The following is a 21,432-nucleotide window of genomic DNA, read 5'->3' as shown; positions in this document are numbered from 1 at the left end:
ACACATGACACCACATGACACATGACAAGACATGACACATGACACCACATGACTGACAACACGTGACATCACGTGGCACCACATGATGACACATGACAACACATGACACCACATGACACCTCATGATATCACATGACTCATGACACCACATGACACATTACACCACATGACACCACATGACACATGATATCATATGACACATGACACCACATGACACATGACAAGACATGACACATGACGCCACATGACTGACGACACATGACGTCATATGGCATCACATGACAACACATGACAATACATGATGACACATGACACCACATGATACCACATGACTGACAACACATGACACCACATGACACCACATGACACGTGATGACACATGACATATGACACCACATGACACATGACAGCACATGACAGCACATGACACCACATGACTAACGACACATGACATCACATGACACCACATGATGACACATGACAATACATGATGACACATGACACCACATGACACCACATGACACATGACATCACATGACACATGACACCACATGACACATGACATCACATGACAACACATGACATCACATGACACCATATGACTGATGGCACATGACACATGATGTCACATGGCACCACATGACATCACATGACAACACATCATGACACATGACACCACATGACACCACATGATACCACATGACACATGCTGACACATGCTGACACATGACACCACATGACTGACATGTTACATCACATGGCACCACATGATGACACATGACAACATATGATAACACATGACACATGATGACACATGACACCACATGACGGACAACACATGATGTCACATGGCACCACATGATGACACATGACAACACATGATGACACATGACACCACATGACACCACATGACACAAGATGACACATAATGACACATGACATATGACACCACATGACACATGACTCATGACACCACATGACACCACATGACACATGACTTCACATGACACCACATGACACATGACACTAAATGACATGACACCACATGATACCACATGACATGACACCACATGACACATGACACTATATGACACCACATGACACATAACATCACATGACACATGACACCACATGACACATGACAAGACATGACACATGACACCACATGACTAATGACACATGACGTAACATGGCACCACATGACGACACATGACAATACATGATGACACATGACACCACATGACACCACATGACTGACAACACGTGATGTCACATGGCACCTTATGACGACACATGACAATACATGATGACACATGACACCATATGACAACATGACACATGACACCACATGACACCACATGACACATGATGACACATGACACCACATGACACCACATGACACCACATGACACCACATGACTGACAACACGTGACATCACATGGCACCACATGATGACACATGACACAACATGACACCACATGACACAAGATGACACATGATTACACATGACATATGACACCACATGAAACATGACAGCACATGACACTACATGACACCACATGACTGACGACACATGACATCACATGGCACCACATGATGACACATGACAACACATGATGACATATGACACCACATGACACAAGATGACACATGATGACACATGACATATGACACCACATGACACATGACACATGACAGCACATGACAGCACATGATACCACATGATACCACATGACTGACGACACATTACGTCACATGGCACAACATGATGACACATGACAATACATGATGACACATGACACCACGTGACAACACATGACACAAGATGACACATGACACCACATGACTGACAACAAGTGACATCACATGGCACCACATGATGACCCATGACAACACATGATGACACATGACACCACATGACACCACATGACACAAGATGACACGTGATGACACATGACATATGACACCACATGACACATGACACATGATAGCACATGACACCACATAACACCTGACACCACACAACACCTGACACATGACACCATATGATACCGCATGACACATGACATCACATGACACATGACACCACATGACACATGACATCACATGACAACACATGACACATGACATTATATGACACATGACAATACATGACACCACATGACACCACATTATTCCACATGACTGATGGCACATGACACATGACGTCACATGGCACTACATGAGATCACATGACAACACATGATGACACATGATACCACATGACATATGATACCACATGATGAAACATGACACCACATGACACCACATGACGCAAGATGACACATGACGACACATGACACTACATGACACATGACACCACATGACACATGACACCACATGACACCACATGATACCACATGACACATGATGACACATGACACCACATGACAACACATGACATGACGCCATGTGACATGACATAACATGATGACACATGACACCACATGACACCACTTGACACATGATGGCACATGGCACCATATGATGACACATGACACCACATGACATATGACACATGATGATACATGACAACACATGATGACACATGCAACCACATTACACCAAATAACATATGACACCACTTGACACATGATGGCACATGGCACCATATGACGACACATGACACCACATGACATATGACACATGATGACACATGACACATGACACCACATGACATATGACAACACATGACACCACATGACACATGATGACACATGACATCATGTGACACATGATACCACATAACAACACATGAAACCACATGACACCACATGACATAACACATGGCACCACATGATACCACATGACTGACGACACATGACATCACATGGCACCACATGATGACACATGACAATACATGATGACACATGATACCACATGACACCACATGACGCAAGATGACATATGACAACACATGACACATGACATTACATGACACATGACACCACATGACACATGACACCACATGACACATGATGACACATGATACCACATGACTGACAACAAGTGACATCACATGGCACCACATGATGACACATGACAACACATGATGACACATGACACCACATGACACCACATGACACCAGATGACACATGATGACACATGACATATGACACCACATGACACATGACACATGATAGCACATGACACCACATAACACCTGACACCACACAATACCTGACACATGACACCATATGACACTACATGACACATGACATCACATGACACATGACACCACATGACACATGACATCACATGACAACACATGACACATGACATCACATGACACATGACGATACATGACACCACATGACACCACATGATACCACATGACTGATGGCACACGACACATGACGTCACATGGCACTACATGAGATCACATGACAACACATGATGACACATGACACCACATGACACATGATACCACATGATGAAACATGACACCACATGACATCACATGACGCAAGATGACACATGATGACACATGACACATGACTCTACATGACACATGTACAAATATCAAAAAGGACTAGCTAGGTTAGTAGAATATAGAGGACTCTATAGGTACGTCGAGAAGCAACATAGAGTGGGGAAAAGCAATGTTTTCCTCATAAAGCCCTCACCCACCGACCTAGTCGGTGGCATGCTTCATCATCGGGCCCACCACAGTGGCACCGAATGTGCCCAGGTGCCAGGAGACTGCGGAGCAGGTATGTTGCTGAGTGTGCAGTGAAAGAGGGTGAGACAGTGTAAATTAAAAGCTATGCAAGAGGTCCCAGCACCCGAGGGTAGTTTATCTTTAATGAACTGGGCCTTTGCTAGCAGATAAAAAGGCAAGGAGACGTGGTGGAGTACTGATTATGACCTCCAGCGTCTAGTGCGGTCTACATGTTTCAGCCAGTGCCTTGTTGAATTTAAGCTGGCTTTCCTCAGGACCATTTAATATGTGCAGGGTGCAAAAATAAACTTAATTTAAGTGAGGGTGGTAATTCGGCTATGTGTCGCGCTCGCTAAGGCGCTATAACTGTTTTGAGGGGATTCCCTCAAGCTTGATCTGTTTTTCCTTGTAAAAAGCTTCATGGGTCGCTTGGCAGAGAAAGAGACCGAGATTTTCGGTCTGGTTCCTCCTTGGACCTATTCGTCCTTCCGCGGCGCCCGTTATAACCTCTTTCTCTTTCTCTTTCTCTGCCAAGCATGCCACCGACTAGGTCGGTGGGTGAGGGCTTTATGAGGAAAACATTGCTTTTCCCCACTCTATGTTGCTTCTCGACGTACCTATAGAGTCCTCTATATTCTACTAACCTAGCTAGTCTTTTTTGATATTTGTACATATAACCCGGGGATCTGGCCTAGCTTACCTAGTCCTCTCTCTCCCTTTGATCTAATCACTACATGACACATGACACCACATGACACATGACACCACATGACACCACATGATACCACATGACACATAATGACACATGACACCACATGACAACACATGACATGACGCCATGTGACATGACAAAACATGATGACACATGACACCACATGACACCACATGACACCACTTGACACATGATGGCACATGGCACCATATGATGACATGATACCACATGACATATGACACATGATGACATATGACACCACATGACAATACATGACACATGACAACACATGATGACACATGCAACCACATTACACCAAATGACATATGACACCACTTGACACATGATGGCACATGGCACCATATGACGACACATGACACCACATGACATATGACACATGATGACACATGACACATGACACCACATGACATATGACAACACATGACACCACATGACACATGATGACACATGACACCATGTGACACATGATATCACATGACAACACATGAAACCACATGACACCACATGACATAACACATGACACCACATGACACCACATGACACATGACATTACGTGACACATGACACCACATGAGACCACATGACTAATAACACATGACGTCACATGGCACCACATGACGACACATGACAATACATAATGACACATGACACCACATGATACCACATGACTGATGACACATGACGTCACATGATGACACTTGATATCACATGACACCACATGACGCAAGATGACACATGACAACACATGACACATGACACAACATGACACCACATGACACATGACATGTGATGACAACACATGACATGACACATGATACCACATGACATAACACATGACACCACATGACATAACACATGATGACACATGACACCACATGATACCACATGACACATGACATTACATGACACATGACACCACATGACACCACATGACTGAGGACACATGACATCACATGGCACCACATGATGACATATGACAATACATGATGACACATGACACCACATGACACCACATGACGCAAGATGACACATGACAACACATGACACATGATACTACATGACACATGACACCACATGACACATGACACCACATGACATGTGATGACACATAACACCACATGACAACACATGACACATGATGACACATGACACCACATGACACCACATGACTGACAACACATGACGTCACATGGCACCACATGATGACACATGACAACACATGATGACACATGACACAAGATGACACATGATGACACATGACATATAACACCATATGACACATGATACATGACAGCACATGACACCACATAACACCTGACAAATGACACCACATGACACAACATGACACATGACATCACATGACACATGACACCACATGACACATGACACTACATGACATGACAGCACATGATACCACATGACACATGACACCACATGACACATGAAACATGACACCACATGATACCACATGACACTACCAAACAACTGATACCACAATACACCTGACACATGACACAACATGACACCACATGACACATGACATCACATGACACATGACACATGACAAGACATATACATGACACCACATGACTGATGACATATGACGTCACATGGCCCCACTAGACAACACATGACAATACATGATGACACATGACACCACATGACAACACATGACACATGACACTACATGATACCACATGACACATGACACATGATGACACATGACACCACATGACACCACATGACTGACAACACGTGACATCACACGGCACCACATGATGATACATGACAACACATGATGACACAAGACACCACATGACACCACATGACACAAGATGACACATGATGACACATGACATATGACATTGTTTTTGCATAACTAACCGGGGACTAAGAGAGTGCCTCATTCTCCCTACCTCTCCTTTTGTTGTTAAACATGACATATGACACCACATGACACATGACACATGACAGCACATGACACCACATGACTGATGAAACATGATGTCACATGGCACCACATGATGACACATGACAATACATGATGACACATGACACTACATGACGCAAGATGACATGACAACAAATGACACATGACACTACATGACACATGACACATGATGACACATGACACCACATGACAACACATGACACATGATGACACATGACACCACATGACACCACATGACTGACAACAAGTGACGTCACATGGCACCTCCTGATGACACATGACAACACATGATGACACATGACACCACATGACACAAGATGACACATGACATATGACACCACATGACACATGCCACATGATAGCACATGACACCACATAACACCTGACACCACACGATACCTGACACATGACACCACATGACACCACATGACACATCACATCACATGACACATGACACCACATGACACATGACAACACATGACAACACATGACACATGACATCACATGACACATGACGATACATGACACATGACACCACATGACACAACATGATACCACATGACTGATGGCACATGACACATGATGTCACATGGCACCACATGACAACACATGATGACACATGACACCACATGACACATGATACCACATGACACATGACACCACATGATACCACATGACACATGATGACACATGAAACCACATGATGAAACATGACACCACATGACACCACATGATGCAAGATGACACATGATGACACATGACACATGACAGCACATGACACCACATGATACCACATGACACATGATGACACATGACACAACATGACAACACATGACATGACGCCATGTGACATGACACAACATGACGACACATGACACCACATGACACCACTTGACACATGATGGCACATGGCACGATATGACGACACATGACACCACATGACATATGACACATGATGACACATGCCACCACATGACAACACATGACACATAACGACACATGACGACATATGCCATCACATTACACCAAATGACATATGACACCACATAACACATGACACATGACACCACATGACATATGACAACACATGACACCACTAGACACATGATGACACATGACACCATGTGACACATGACACAACATGACAACACATGATACCACATGACAACAAATGAAACCACATGAAACCACATGACATAACACATGACACCACATGACACAAATTGACATATGACACCACATGACACATGACATTACATGACACATAACACCACATGACACCACATGACTGATGACACATGACGTCACATGGCACCACATGACGACACATGACAATACATGATGACACATGACATCACATGATACCACATGACACATGACATTAAATGACACATAAAACCACATGACACCACATGACCGACAACACATGACGTCACATGGCACCACATGATGACACATGACAATACATGATGACACATGACACCACATGACACCACATGACACCACATGACGCAAGATGACACATGAGAACACATGACACATGACACTACATGACACATGACACCACATGACACATAACACCACATGACACATGACATGTGATGACACATGACAACACATGACATATGATGACACAGGACACCACATGTCTGACAACACATGATGTCACATGGCACCACATGATGACACATGACAACACATGATGACACATGACACCACATGACACCACATGACACAAGATGACACATGATGACACATGACATATGACACCACATGACACATGACACATGACAGCACATGACATCACATAACACCTGACACCACACAATACCTGACACATGACACCACATGAAACCACATGACACATGATATCACATGACACATGACACCACATGACACATGACATCACATGACAACACATGACACATGATATCACATGACACATGATGATACATGACACGACACCACATGATACCACATGATACCACATGATACCACATGACTGATGGCACATTACACATGACGTCACATGACACCACATGATACCACATGACACATGATGACACATGACACCACATGACACCACATGACTGACAACACGTGACGTCACGTGGCACCACATGATGACACATGACAACACATGATACCACATGATACCACATGATACCACATGACACATGACACCATATGACACATGACACCATATGACACCACATGACACATGACATCACATGACACATGACACCACATGACACATGACAAGACATGACACATGACACCACATGACTGACGACACATGACGTCACATGGCACCACATGACAACACATGACAATACATGATGACACATGACATCACATAACACCACATGACTGACAACACATGACACCACATGACACCACATGACACATGATGACACATGACATATTGGAGTTCTGGACTTTTTGGTTCCGTCCAGAGGTGTCAGGGACAACACCCGAAGACCCCGGAGTTCAACCTGTCTCGGTGCACAAACAAACAGAAACACGGGCTTCTCGATGGTGGCGTCAAAGACCAAAGGTTTATTACTGCAGGGACACAGAAGTCACAGAAACTACACATGGGCAGTATCTAGGAGCCTGTTCAATTTGTACAAAGAGGGTTGTTCCTTATATACTGAATATTGGGCTTCAGGCAAATTTCTTTACATGTTAGCACATTCCAAAACCTTTGTATCTTAAACAATAAATATTTGGCGTTGCACAGGAATCGTCAACAATATCTGATGTCAAAACATTACGAACGAGGGGTTCCCACTATTCCATCATAATCCCATGTCAACTTTCCATTCAAGACCCGGACCGCCTCATCGTAAATTTCGTTACCTCCCCCTAATAAAGGCCCAGAAGGAAAGGAGCAGAGCCAGGTGCAGAAGATAGAACAGTAGGATAAGAGATGTTTGTGGGTCGTAAATGGGCACGGTTACCGGCTTCGGCCACCTAATCATGATCAGACCAACGAACACGAGAACCAGTATAGCAGGACTGGCCTCAGGCTGGGGAGGCAGCTCTTGCCGAGTCATGCTGCCACAGCGTTGCTGGCCTAAGGTGCACGTGTCACTAGCAAGGTGAATTGCCGGCTAAAGCCTACGTGTCCTTAAATGAAAAAGAGGTCATTGCGTGTCCATTGACTATGTGAGGGCAAGGAATACAAAATGGCTTCCTTGTTCTAAGATGGATGCCACGGGTAGAACAGAAATGTGTTTGTAACAGGAGTGCTCTTGCTCGTAGCATAGCGAAAACACCAGGATATACTAAATGGATCATTTGCGGTTCATTGATACCAAAATTATGTATTTGCGACTATGTTACAAACACGGGTTAAATCGTCACGGAACCTCAGACCCTCCTTTTGCCCTTACATAGGCAATTACTCAGTCTATGTCAGAATCTAACTATGCTCATTAGGTCAGTGACATGTTGTTGCATCATCATCCTGTCTCGTGCCTTTTCTCCTAATGCAGGTGGTTTTCTGAAACAGGTTGCAGCACAGAGGCTACACAAAGCGGGACCACATTGGATAATAAGGCAGCATGAGAACAGAAATACTAGGATGACACCAATGACCATCAGAACCTTCCATCCCCACGCTGATACCAGAGTCCAAAACCACTCCATGAAGGACCAGTTTCCCTTGTCTACGTGTATAGAGTCGGAAATCTTGTGTAGCTTAGAGATCGCTTCATAGACGGTTGGAGCATTATTGGGAATAAAAACACAGCAGCTCGATTGGATCATTCTGCATACCCCACCTCGATCTGCAAGTATTACGTCTAGAACCATACGGTTCTGCAACGTCATGAGACGATCCGCCTGAAGCTCAGCTGTTAAGTTACTAAGGGCACCAGCAGTTTCTGTAATAGTAGATTCAACTACCCGTGTTAGTTGACGTAGATTTCTACTATTGGCCATAGGCCCCCAAAACGGAAGGAAACCTTTGAAGAAGTCTCCAGCTTCCTGACCAGCGGTATCTTCCTTGCTGAAGACACCCCTTGCTACTCTGGTCTTGTGATAATCAGAGGAAGCAGTGTATGTCGGAGGTAACAATCGAGCAATATAACATGAACCTGAGAAGTCAGCAGGCAGCCATGTATACGCTCTGTCTTGACAGATGAAGTAAGTACCCCTAGCGGTAAGGAAGGCAGGGGAGGAGTTAGACGGAAATACGTAAGTCTCAACGCACTCACTCCTCCCTAGCTGAGCTCTCAGATTTCTCCCATTTCCTTGCAAACAGACCTGACCTCGGTGAGGCACGACCCAGACTGAAGTGGAGCTTTTACGCTTGCTTTCTCCCAAACTAAGGCGATACTCGGTAGAGTTCCAACTCAAATACACCCGTAATTCATCTCTAGGGTAAGATGGAGTATTATTGACATCTTTAATCATGTCAATAATTCCCTGGACTAAAGCTTTGTTGGCTGAGTTGTATTTAGTGGACCGTGGTGGACGCGGAGGATAGGTCTCAAGGGCATATGAAAAAATGGTCTGAAAGGCCTGAAATGATCCATTGTAGCTAAAAGGCAAGACTAGATAGGGAATGCCTTTATCCATAGTGTGAGGTATCAAGCCACACACCCAGCAGTCTGTAGTATTAACTACCAGTTGGTGTTGATGCAAGAGCTGTACAAATGTATTGTTAATAAATTCTGAGCGTCGAGCTTGTTCGTGTTCAGGAAACGAGTGAAAAGAATGCATAGAAGAAACCGTAGAAGTAGTAGGATCAAGGGGAGGTACTGTAGTTACCGGCATAAAAATCAAATGTACACCAAAGATGATTCCACCCACCAACATTATTAAAACAATTAAAAATGTAACTGCACATTGCATTAGAAAGCATTTGCTGTGAAGTATTCTGTACAGTCTATTTCTGCGAACATAAATTACATTCTTTCGTTGCAGCTCAGGAAGCTCCATCTTCTACAATCCGCTCGTGACCACTGATGATGTGTACGTAGATGAAAATGCCTCTATCAGCCCTGGGAGTTCCCAAAGCTAACAGAAAGGTCGACCTTGTGTCTGACCCCCGCAGATTCAACTAGGCACACAGCCACGACCCTACGGCTACCCAGACGGCAAGGCAAAATTTTAAAACAACAAAAATAATAGTAAACTTCCTGGCTGAAGGCAATGTATAGAAAATTCAAATCTGAAAATAGGCAGTTTCCTGCTTTATTTGTCCATATTGCGAGGTTGCAAGTTGTATCTCAGTTTTGCAGGAGCTGTCTGATCTGGAAATAATATATTTTCAGCCGACGCTGCAATGTTCGCGTTTGCAGATGACAAATGTTCTTTTGGTGCAGATGGCAAATGTTCAGGGTTCAAAAGAGCAGTTTCAGGAGGAGAGTCAGAGTTTGATGTATCAGTGATCAGTTCTGCATCACTGAAAGGTATGAACCTGGGGACTTGTTCTGTTTCAGAGGCACCGATTCCTTTCTTTACCCAGTTGTCGTAAGGAAGTGGCAGAGGCACACGTTTGACATGTGTCGTATGGATCCAGTTCTTCCGTCCGGCCACACGAATAGCAGTTCTCGTTGCCAATAAGACTTGGAAAGGGCCGAAGAATCTGGGCTGAAGATTTTTCGTTCTTGCAAAATTTCTAATGACTACTTGATCCCCAGGTTTCAGCTGATGACCTGGACTCTCCGGTGGCTTTGGCAATGCATCGAAAACCTGTTGGTGAATAAGGCTCAATTTAGCAGTCAAGTCGAAAAGATAATCAATTAACATTGGGTATTCCAGCTGCTTAAATTCTTTCGGTCTAGGTACCCCCCAAACATTTGCAGGACGACCAAAAATTATTTCATATGGACTAAGCCCTACTCTAGAATGTACAGTTGCTCTTGTTGATAACAAAGCCAAAGGCAGTGCATCTGGCCAGGGCAAACCCGTGGATGCTTGTATCTTAGCAAGTTTCAGTTTAAGGGTGCCATTGTAACCCTCAAATAAACCCGCGGACTGGGGATGATTCGCACTGTGAAACTTTTGTCTAATCCCTAGGCCGGCACACACACTCTGCATAACTTTCCCTACGAACTCACTTCCGTTATCTGACCATACAATCCGTGGCATTCCGAATCTGGGGAAGTATTCTTTAAGGAGGATTTTGGCAGTGGACAAAGCAGTATTGTCCTTTAGCGGGTATGCTTCGATCCATCTGGAGAAAGCACAAACTACCACCAGGACGTATTTCAGATTATTATAACGATCCATGTGAATGAAGTCTAGCTGAATCACTTCAAAGGGGCAGGAAGGAGGCGCGAAGTGACCTGCAGGTGTGGGGATTCCCTTGCCAGGATTATGCATCAAGCATACCATACAATTTCTCACCACTCTCTCTGCACACTTACTAATCCCATCATTCTTCCAAACTGGAGCCAACATCTTACAAATCCCTTTAGAACTGATGTGCGCTGCTCCATGTGCCATCGTTACTACTGCAAGCACATACGCATCAGGCAACATCCAACGCTGTTGTTCCGACAAGTCAATCCAACACCCACTCAAGTCCAATTTACCCGTGCTCTCTTTCCATGCACGCTTTTCCTCCTCAGTCGCCTCTTTCTGAATTTCTTTCACGCTTTCCACTGTGTCTTCACACATTCCAGACTCAGAAATCCATCTTGCAGACGTTGCAACATACATTCTACTCATCATATTTCTAGCTGTCTGTTTTGCAGTCTCATCAGCAAAAGCATTCCCACGACCAACATCATCCGTGATTGCTTTATGAGCACTGCATTTCACAATCGCAACTTCAGTCGGCAAGGTTAGAGATTCCAACAAGTCGTTAACTAGCTGGCCATGTTGAATCTTAGTCCCATGGGACGTAATGAAACCTCTCTCTTTCCACAAACGGCCAAAACTATGGGCCACGCCGAATGCGTACTGGCTATCTGTGAACACATTCACTCTCTTTCCCTTAGCTAAAACGCACGCTCTTGTCAGCGCGATCAATTCTGCAGCCTGGGCAGAATTCTGACTCACTCTCGCAGTCTCCACAATCGTACTCAAAGTCGTTACTGCATAGGCAGCAGTCACATCACCATTCTCCAATTTGAAGCAAGACCCGTCAACATACAACGTGCCATCTGGATCTGATAATGGAGTGTCTTTTAAATCAATTCGTCCTTTTGTTTCTTCCTCAGTTTTAAAACAACAGTCGTGTGGTTCGGAATCACTCGACTCTTGGCTAGTCGGCAACAATGTTGCTGGATTCAATACATTGCATCTTTTGATCTGAATATGACTCGCTAACAATGTCAGTTCGTAACCTGATAATCTAGCACTGGTAAGGTGTTGCGTCTTGGTTCGATTCATGAGTGTATCCACAGCATGAGGAACCATAACCACTAGCATGTTGTTCATTACTAAACCAGCAGATTGCCGAATGGAGGCTGCAGCTGCGGCTGTAGCTCTCAAGCAACTAGGCAACGCTCTAGCTACCGGATCTAATGTTGATGAAAAATACGCACAAGGGCGTTGTTTATCACCAAATTTCTGTGTCAAAACACTCAACGCGCAACCTTCTCTCTCATGGACATAGAGCGTGAATGGTTTACTGTAATCGGGTGTACCCAATACAGGAGCTGAACACAGTGCATTTCGTAACTCAGAAAAACTCTCCTGACATTCGGCAGACCATGGCACTGGACTCGGAACATTTTTCCCAGTCAAAGCTACCAACGGTTTCGCCAAAAGAGAAAAATTTGGGATCCATTGCCTACAATATGAGGTAATACCTAAAAAGGCACGTACTTCTCTCTGCGTGCTAGGAACATTCATCTGTGTAATTGCTTTTATTCTCTCTGGGGTCAACTTCCTTCCCTCCTTTGACAAGAGATGACCTAGGTAGGTCACTTCTTGGCAACAGTATTGCATTTTTGAAGGTGACACCTTGTGATTCAAATTTGACAAGTGATGCAATAAGGAAATTGTAGCTGTTTTGCAAGTTTCCTTGTCATCGGCAGCCACTAGAAGATCATCGACATATTGTATTAAAGCAGAACCAGGAGGAAGTACAAATGAGTCTAACTGGCTTTTTAATGCTTGACTGTAAATGGATGGGCTTTCACAATAACCTTGTGGAGCGCGTTTAAACCTGAAGCTTCGTCCTCCTAGAGAGAAACCGAAGATATCTCTGCTTTCCTCGGCTATCGGAATGCTGAAAAAGGCATTTTTCAAGTCGATAACTGAAAACCATGCTGCTGTAGCAGGAATTAACGTTAACAATGCAGTAATGTCCGGAACCACAGGAAACTGTGGAATCACAATTTTATTAACCTCTCTAAGATCAATTACAAATCTATATACTGGAGGTTTTGTTGGGTCAGTTCGTTTCAGAATGGGCAGTACAGGACTATTACAGACATTACCTCTAGTTTCTTCTATAACGGCTTTCTTGATCAGATCTTGTACTATCAGTAGGAGCGCACGCTCACCTTCAGTAGAAATTCTGTATTGTGGAATTCGTGGAAATTTTACATTCGCTTTCAAAGTTACTACATATGGTGGAATTTCTAAAAGACCTACATCATTAGGACCAGTTGCCCAAAGAGTATCAGGGAGTGAACGCAGCTCTGGTGGGAGTGCATCCATCGACAAGTACATTGGAGAGATGATTCTTTTACCCAACGTAAGCTGTACTCCTTCTGGAGAACAGTACAATGTCGCATATAGGCGTTTTAATAAGTCTAAACCAAGCAGATTTTCATTACAACCTGTCGTCAAAATCAGGGGTGCTTTCAATTATCGAGGTCCAACAGAAATAGACAAAGGACCAGAAACAGGGTTGTGAACAGGGGCGCCTGAAAAACCTACTGAAACGTTTGTTGAGCCAGACAAAGGTGCGCCAGGGAGTTTCGCATGTATGATAGAACTTTTTGCTGCACCAGTATCCAACAGAAATGGTTCGACTATACCTGATGTTGCTACTGCGACATAAGGGCCACTCTGATCTACTGGAACTGATACTACTCCCTCTCTTTGTCCATGGCTGTCCTAGTACTCCCTTGGCTGACCTTCCTCACTAGCTTCATAGTAATCTTCAACATGATACTGTTGAGACCTATTCTGTTGGGCCGATTGTCCATTTCGTTGGTCGAAATAATTAGAAGGGCGATCACTTGTCTGTGGAGGCATAGCACCTCTTCCTCGACCTCTAGAATTCTGCATATAACCACCACGACCTCTCTGAGCTGCTGCAGCATTATTTTGTGCCCGTACCGGACACTCAGTCTTATAATGGCCTTCCATTTTGCAATAAGCACACTGATTCCATTGGTACTGTGGCCTCTGAGAATTATACTCCGTTCTTTGATATGACCCTTGCTGTGTATTGGTCTGATTGGTGCGAGGCGGATATGCTTGCTGTAAAAGAACTTTAGTTTTTAACTCTTTCGTCTTTTTATCTGATTTTTCTTTCTCCTCTTTGTCCCTATTTTCATAGTACTGGGCAGTAGCAAGTATTTGCGCAGTCGTAGAGACAGCCCACGCACTTTCAGAATTTTTTAATTTACCACTAAGTTCTGGCAACAGATTGTGCACAAATTTATCAACAAATAATCTCTGGCCTCCTTCTGTGCTCATATCCTGACCACTGTGATCCACGAAAGTCTCCTCGAATCTTGTGAAAAAGTCGGAGACGCTTTCGTCTTTCTTTTGTTTGCACGCGGACAATTTGTCCCAGTTAACGCGTAATGCTGGCATTAGGGTTTTCATTAAGTCGATTATTCTACCGGGCAAATTAGCAATTAAGGGTTCAGGTTTAGAACCACCTATTTGTTGACCATCCGCTGCAATTATAGCTGCCCAATCACCACCTAGGGCAACTGGATGATTCTCTTTACGAATTTTAGCCCAAATTGGTTGCGGTACTACATTACCAAATAGCAGATCTATGTCAGCTAGATTTAATACACAAGCGTCAACTGTCTGAGCCAACTCTTTGTAGTACCCTGCATGATTTTTACGCGGATCTGGTAAGGCCTGTTTCACTGCTAATACTTCAGCTCGCTTCCATGGAATATGTATCCATACTCTCTAGAATTGGGCCGGAGCGGCTGCAATACCAAGGTTGACATTAGCTTGCACAGCTTCACGCCAAATTGGTGGAACCTCTCTCATTGGATATTGACGATTTTGTTTCGTACTACATTTTTCTGACTCCCTCGGAGAACGAAGGGATGGGTCATTCCTATAACTTAAAACCAGTTCCATCGCTTCTTTTATATTTTGTCCAACTATCATACCTGCAGCAAACTCTTTCTGAACATTAATTAATTCTTCTAGATTTGATTCAGGGTCATCCTCTTCCAATTCCTCACGTAGAAGGAAGCACATTTCATCAAACACATATCGTTGTGTTGGTTCGTTCCATTGCATAAATGTATCTAATACATCTTGTACATTATATCTTCCAACTTTCGAAATCCATCTAAGAGCAGTGGAATCTAATATCCCTCTTTCTTCAGTACTGGGAAGCTGACTACGTCTCTGCACAGAGTCAGAGGTAGGAGTCTTAATCAGAGTTTTATAGAAGGGAGATAGAATGTTAGAGACAGAATCAGTGATTCTTCGACGAACAGAAAGTGGAGTCATAATATTAGCAGAAGCAGTAAATAGAGTAGCAGTTGGAACAGATAGATTAGAAACAGTAGGAGTAGCGGGCAAAACAGCTTGTGAACTAGCAGGTGTGAGCGATACAGGCATAGGTAAAGAAGCCGGCAACCCTGAAAGAGGGGGTGCCGAAGGAACATTAATAGTGACCACAGGAGGTACAGGAACTTGATTCAGAGGAGCGGGAACACCAGGTTGTCCAGCAACCGGTACTTGAACATTCGGTATAGGTGGAGCCGTAGCACCCTGTGCATACGGTGGGGGTGATCGTAACAAGTAAGATAACAGGGGATCCTTTTCAGGGTCCTCTACTATCTTAGCTGTACTTGATGGCAAAGCAGGATAGCACTTGTCTATTGCTAAATTATGCTCTCTATTGGCCACCTCCATCGCTTTCTCAGACTCGTTGAGTTGCAGCTGCTTAGCAGACTGTTCTAAAGTCAACTCTTCCTCTTTCTGTTCTTTTTTCGACTTTTTAATTTCTCTCTGTTTAGATTCTTTTCGCCAATAACGGAAAGAATCAAACATTGCCGGCCGGGCTTTCTTCTTGAACAATTTCGTTTCTAAATTATCAAGAACTTGAGGTTCGAAACTACCATGCAGTGGCCAACTAAGGACACCATCTTTCTTAGTGTAGTGGATCCATACCTCGTTATAAGAGATAGGGCCCACACCAAATTTGCAATATAGATCATAAAGGGGAGTTCCAATCGGAGGAACCAAACACGAGTCCTCCAACTGGGAATCACTGTTGCAACTAAAACAAGACAACATACAATTTTTCCGACTTACCATTTTATAACCCGAAACACAAAACAGACGAAACACAAATTAAAGAAAGGTGCGCACTTGAACCAAGAACTTAGGCCTACCAGAACTGACAAACGTATCGATACCCGAACTGAACTGAATAATTATCGTAACCAGAATAACCAGCGACAATCTTATAAAACCAAACCAAACCAAGAACTAAAAGGATTATCCAAACAGGAGCAACCCTTACGAAGTAACCAACTATCAACCACTTAATACTTAACTGAGGCACTGAAGACGTCACCAAGGAGAAACCCGTCACGTCTCGCCGTACTAAGGACTGCACCTCGGGTCCAAGACAGGGCGACGGTCAAGGCAACGAACCACTGCAGCCGTCTGAACGGGAACCCTCGTGGAAGAGAACGTCGGGCCACTTTTGCGATATGCCGGGATCAATGAAGTGGGGCGCCTCCCTCTGAAATCTTCACACGAAGCTTCTCGAACTCTTCAGGCTTTTGGACCGGTACCGAATGACGTCGCCCGACGTTGGGCGCCAATTGGAGTTCTGGACTTTTTGGTTCCGTCCAGAGGTGTCAGGGACAACACCCGAAGACCCCGGAGTTCAACCTGTCTCGGTGCACAAACAAACAGAAACACGGGCTTCTCGATGGTGGCGTCAAAGACCAAAGGTTTATTACTGCAGGGACACAGAAGTCACAGAAACTACACATGGGCAGTATCTAGGAGCCTGTTCAATTTGTACAAAGAGGGTTGTTCCTTATATACTGAATATTGGGCTTCAGGCAAATTTCTTTACATGTTAGCACATTCCAAAACCTTTGTATCTTAAACAATAAATATTTGGCGTTACACAGGAATCGTCAACAATATCTGATGTCAAAACATTACGAACGAGGGGTTCCCACTATTCCATCATAATCCCATGTCAACTTTCCATTCAAGACCCGGACCGCCTCATCGTAAATTTCGTTACCTCCCCCTAATAAAGGCCCAGAAGGAAAGGAGCAGAGCCAGGTGCAGAAGATAGAACAGTAGGATAAGAGATGTTTGTGGGTCGTAAATGGGCACGGTTACCGGCTTCGGCCGCCTAATCATGATCAGACCAACGAACACGAGAACCAGTATAGCAGGACTGGCCTCAGGCTGGGGAGGCAGCTCTTGCCGAGTCATGCTGCCACAGCGTTGCTGGCCTAAGGTGCACGTGTCACTAGCAAGGTGAATTGCCGGCTAAAGCCTACGTGTCCTTAAATGAAAAAGAGGTCATTGCGTGTCCATTGACTATGTGAGGGCAAGGAATACAAAATGGCTTCCTTGTTCTAAGATGGATGCCACGGGTAGAACAGAAATGTGTTTGTAACAGGAGTGCTCTTGCTCGTAGCATAGCGAAAACACCAGGATATACTAAATGGATCATTTGCGGTTCATTGATACCAAAATTATGTATTTGCGACTATGTTACAAACACGGGTTAAATCGTCACGGAACCTCAATATGACACCGCATGACATATGACAGCACATGACAGCACATGACACCACATGACTGATGACACATGACGTCATATGGCACCACATGATGACACATGACAATACATGATGACACATGACACCACATGACACCACATGACACATGACATCACATGACACCACATGACACATGACATCACATAACAACAAATGACACTTGACATCACATGACACCATATGACTGATGGCACATGACACATGACGTCACATGGCACCACATGACATCACATGACAACACATGATGACACATGACACCACATGACACCACATGATACCACATGACACATGCTGACACATGACACCACATGACACCACATGACTGACATGTTACATCACATGGCACCACATGATGACACATGACAACACATGATAACACATGACACATGATGACACATGACACCACATGACGGACAACACATGATGTCACATGGTACCACATGATGACACATGACAACACATGATGACACATGACACCACATGACACCACATGACACAAGATGACACATGATGACACATGACATATGATACCACATGACATATGACTCATGACACCACATGACACCACATGACACATGACATCACATGACACCACATGACACATGACACTACATGACATGACACCACATGATACCACATGACATGACACCACATGACACATGACACTACATGACATCACATGACACATAACATCACATGACACATGACACCACATGACACATGACAAGACATGACACATGACACCACATTACTGATGACACATGACGTCACATGGCACCACATGACGACACATGACAATACATGATGACACATGACACCACATGACACCACATGACTGACAACACATGATGTCACATGGCACCACATGACGACACATGACAATACATGATGATACATGATACCACATGACAACACATGACACATGACACTACATGACACCACATGACACATGACACATGACACGTGATGACACATGACACCAAATGACAACACATGACACCACATGACACCACATGACTGACAACACATGACATCACATGGCACCACATGATGACACATGATGACACATGATACAACATGACACCACATGACACAAGATGACACATGATTACACATGACATATGACACCACATGATACATGACAGCACATGATACCACATGACACCACATGACTGATGACACATGATGTCACATGGCACCACATGATGACACATGACAATACATGATGACACATGACACCACATGACACAAGATGACATGACAACAAATGACACATGACACTACATGACACATGACACATGATGACACATGACACCACATGACAACACATGACACATGATGACACATGACACCACATGACACAAGATGACACATGACAAATGACATATGACACCACATGACACATGACACATGATAGCACATGACACATGACACCACATGACACATGACATCACATGACAATACATGACACATGACATCACATGACACATGACGATACATGACACATGACACCACATGACACCACATGATACCACATGACACCACATGACTGATGGCACATGACACATAAAACCACATGACACCACATGACCGACAACACATGACGTCACATGGCACCACATGATGACACATGACAATACATGATGACACATGACACCATATGACACCACATGATGCAAGATGACTTATGACAACACATGACACATGACACTACATGACACATGACACCACATGACACATGACACCACATGACACATGACACGTGATGACACATGACACCACATGACAACACATGACATATGATGACACAGGACACCACATGTCTGACAACACATGATGTCACATGGCACCACATGATGACACATGACAACACATGATGACACATGACACTACATGACACCACATGACACAAGATCTCACATGATGACACATGACATATGACACCACATGACACATGACACATGACAGCACATGACATCACATAACACCTGACACCACACAACATCTGACACATGATACCACATGACACCACATGACACATGATATCACATGACACATGACACCACATGACACATGATATCACATGACAACACATGACA

Source organism: Lissotriton helveticus, chromosome 3_2 (genome assembly GCF_964261635.1).
Source record: "Lissotriton helveticus chromosome 3_2, aLisHel1.1, whole genome shotgun sequence".
NCBI lineage: Eukaryota > Metazoa > Chordata > Amphibia > Caudata > Salamandridae > Lissotriton > Lissotriton helveticus.
The sequence above is the reverse complement of the archived record's forward strand: the minus strand, read 5'-3'. Positions refer to the sequence as shown.